Below are 3,782 nucleotides of genomic sequence, written 5' to 3'. Positions count from 1 at the left end.
CGATGGGACAACTTGATCTGGATTCTATGCCCGTAAACACCCGGTTGAAGGCACCAACGTCACCTCGTTGTGCCAACTCGCACTCTCGATGGCATGATCCGATCCGCCTCCTAGCTGCTTGCGCCCTTCTCTCCTTGGACGCAGGCACCCGGCTCCACACGTGCACCTCGTGCGGAGCTCTCGGAAGCGCGCCAGCTGACACTCTGGCGGGTCCCTTGTTTGTTCCCGACTCATCTTAGCTTCGCCTCCTCATGAACCGGCGGAACCTTTAACCGTTCCGGGTCCTATGCACTCTCCGTGTTTGGTTCATCGCTCATCTCTACATTACGCCGAGCTCAACTAGTATTGTTCGTTTCACCGTTTGATGCGAGATCGGGGTATACCCGGTACCGCGGTACTTCCCACCCAGGTTGGATGGCCGTACAACACTCAAGAAGTAACAACGTGCAGGTGCTAAGCACCGTCTCCTCAAGATCTACGAGTTCTGACACCTCTTGGCTACTTAACCCCTTTCCCGGTGGGTGCAAGTCACTCTACTCCGAGCCCTGGGACAGCTTCCCAGGGTGTTTCCCATGTACCACTAACCCTTGGCTGGACACCTCTTGGCTACTTGACCCCTTTCCCGGTGGGTGCAAGTCACCGTGCGGAACCTTTCGGCCGCTCTCCCTAGGACTGTGTTGCAGGCAAGCACAGTGGTTCCGCGACCTAGAGACAGCGGCATCCCTTGTTACTACTACTCCGAGCCCTGGGACACCTTCCCAGGGTGTTTTCCAAGTACCACTAGCCTCTGGTTGACCATCGGTGGAGGTAGGTGATTTAACCCAAAACCACCCTAGGTCACCGTTCCGACCACCCAGCTACCGTTAAAACGCCTCCGGACACCAGGACACACCTTCCCGGTACCAGAACCAGTCGTAGTTGCCGTCACCCAAATTTCATACAACCGTCACCCACGGGCCGAAACACCTTGCCCCTACATGAGTCTAGTATTAGGTCCTAGGGTCTCTTTTCGACAACTCCCGACCTCCCTGATATCGAATCGTCAGTTTACATGAGGAGGCTAAACTTTCTATGACGACTCAGTACAACCATACCTCCCTATAATAGTGAAATGTCAAATTCTAGGGCTTTTTGGCCATGGAAAATTCTGAAGCTCGGCACGAGCAAACATGACCCATGCTTGTATCTCCGAAACTATGAGTCTGACAGTTTTGCACCCTTCTGCGGAAAGTTGCGTCTTGGTAAGCCTAAAAAGTCAGTAGAACATCACGAAACGATCCGACCACTCCTTCGACCTGTTTTTGGGTTTTGCAGTTTTCCATGGGGTATTTTGTATGGGGAAAACCGACCCATGCCCGTATCTCCGTACCTAAGCGTCTGACGGTCTTGCACCCCTTTAGGTAAAAGTTGCATTTCGTCGAGCTGAACATTTCACTAGAACATCGCGAAACGATCCGACGACTCCTTCTGGGAGTTTTTGGGGTCGGAAGGTTTTCTGGGACTTAGTCTCTGGAGCAACATTTCTGAAGCTCGGCACGAGCAACCACGCACGTGTCTTATATCTCCGTAAGTAAGGGTCTGACGGTCTTGGACACCTTTAGCAAAAAGTTGCGCCCTATCGAATGGAACATTTCACTAGAACACCACGAAACGATCCGACCACTCCTTCGACCTGTTTTGGGGTTTTGCAGTTTTCCATGGGGTATTTTGTATGGGGAAAACCGACCCATGCCCGTATCTCCGTACCTAAGCGTCTGACGGTCTTGGACCCCTTTAGGTAAAAGTTGCATTTCGTCGAGCTGAACATTTCACTAGAACATCGCGAAACGATCCGACGACTCCTTCTGGGAGTTTTTGGGGTCGGAAGGTTTTCTGGGACTTAGTCTCTGGAGCAACATTTCTGAAGCTCGGCACGAGCAAACACGCACGTGTCTTATATCTCCGTAAGTAAGGGTCTGACGGTCTTGGACACCTTTAGCAAAAAGTTGCGCCCTATCGAATGGAACATTTCACTAGAACACCACGAAACGATCCGACCACTCCTTCGACCTGTTTTGGGGTTTTGCAGTTTTCCATGGGGTATTTTGTATGGGGAAAACCGACCCATGCCCGTATCTCCGTACCTAAGCGTCTGACGGTCTTGGACCCCTTTAGGTAAAAGTTGCATTCCGTCGAGCTGAACATTTCACTAGAACATCGCGAAACGATCCGACGACTCCTTCTGGGAGTTTTTGGGGTCGGAAGGTTTTCTGGGACTTAGTCTCTGGAGCAACATTTCTGAAGCTCGGCACGAGCAACCACGCACGTGTCTTATATCTCCGTAAGTAAGGGTCTGACGGTCTTGGACACCTTTAGCAAAAAGTTGCGCCCTATCGAATGGAACATTTCACTAGAACACCACGAAACGATCCGACCACTCCTTCGACCTGTTTTGGGGTTTTGCAGTTTTCCATGGGGTATTTTGTATGGGGAAAACCGACCCATGCCCGTATCTCCGTACCTAAGCGTCTGACGGTCTTGGACCCCTTTAGGTAAAAGTTGCATTCCGTCGAGCTGAACATTTCACTAGAACATCGCGAAACGATCCGACGACTCCTTCTGGGAGTTTTTGGGGTCGGAAGGTTTTCTGGGACTTAGTCTCTGGAGCAACATTTCTGAAGCTCGGCACGGGCAACCACGCACGTGTCTTATATCTCCGTAAGTAAGTGTCTGACGGTCTTGGACACCTTTAGCAAAAAGTTGCGCCCTATCGAATGGAACATTTCACTAGAACACCACGAAACGATCCGACCACTCCTTCGACCTGTTTTGGGGTTTTGCAGTTTTCCATGGGGCATTTTGTATGGGGAAAACCGACCCATGCCCGTATCTCCGTACCTAAGCGTCCGACGGTCTTGGACCCCTTTAGGTAAAAGTTGCATTCCGTCGAGCTGAACATTTCACTAGAACATCGCGAAACGATCCGACGACTCCTTCTGGGAGTTTTTGGGGTCGGAAGGTTTTCTCGGACTTAGTCTCTGGAGCAACATTTCTGAAGCTCGGCACGAGCAACCACGCACGTGTCTTATATCTCCGTAAGTAAGGGTCTGACGGTCTTGGACACCTTTAGCAAAAAGTTGCGCCCTATCGAATGGAACATTTCACTAGAACACCACGAAACGATCCGACCACTCCTTCGACCTGTTTTGGGGTTTTGCAGTTTTCCATGGGGTATTTTGTATGGGGAAAACCGACCCATGCCCGTATCTCCGTACCTAAGCGTCTGACGGTCTTGGACCCCTTTAGGTAAAAGTTGCATTTCGTCGAGCTGAACATTTCACTAGAACATCGCGAAACGATCCGACGCCTCCTTCTGGGAGTTTTTGGGGTCCGAAGGTTTTCTGGGACTTAGTCTCTGGAGCAACATTTCTGAAGCTCGGCACGGGCAACCACGCACGTGTCTTATATCTCCGTAAGTAAGGGTCTGACGGTCTTGGACACCTTTAGCAAAAAGTTGCGCCCTATCGAATGGAACATTTCACTAGAACACCACGAAACGATCCGACCACTCCTTCGACCTGTTTTTGGGTTTTGCAGTTTTCCATGGGGTATTTTGTATGGGGAAAACCGACCCATGCCCGTATCTCCGTACCTAAGCGTCTGACGGTCTTGGACCCCTTTAGGTAAAAGTTGCATTTCGTCGAGCTGAACATTTCACTAGAACATCGCGAAACGATCCGACGACTCCTTCTGGGAGTTTTTGGGGTCGGAAGGTTTTCTGGGACTTAGTCTCTGGAGCAACA

Source organism: Anopheles nili, assembly GCF_943737925.1.
Source record: "Anopheles nili chromosome X unlocalized genomic scaffold, idAnoNiliSN_F5_01 X_unloc_2, whole genome shotgun sequence".
NCBI lineage: Eukaryota > Metazoa > Arthropoda > Insecta > Diptera > Culicidae > Anopheles > Anopheles nili.
This window is presented reverse-complemented; position numbering follows the sequence as displayed.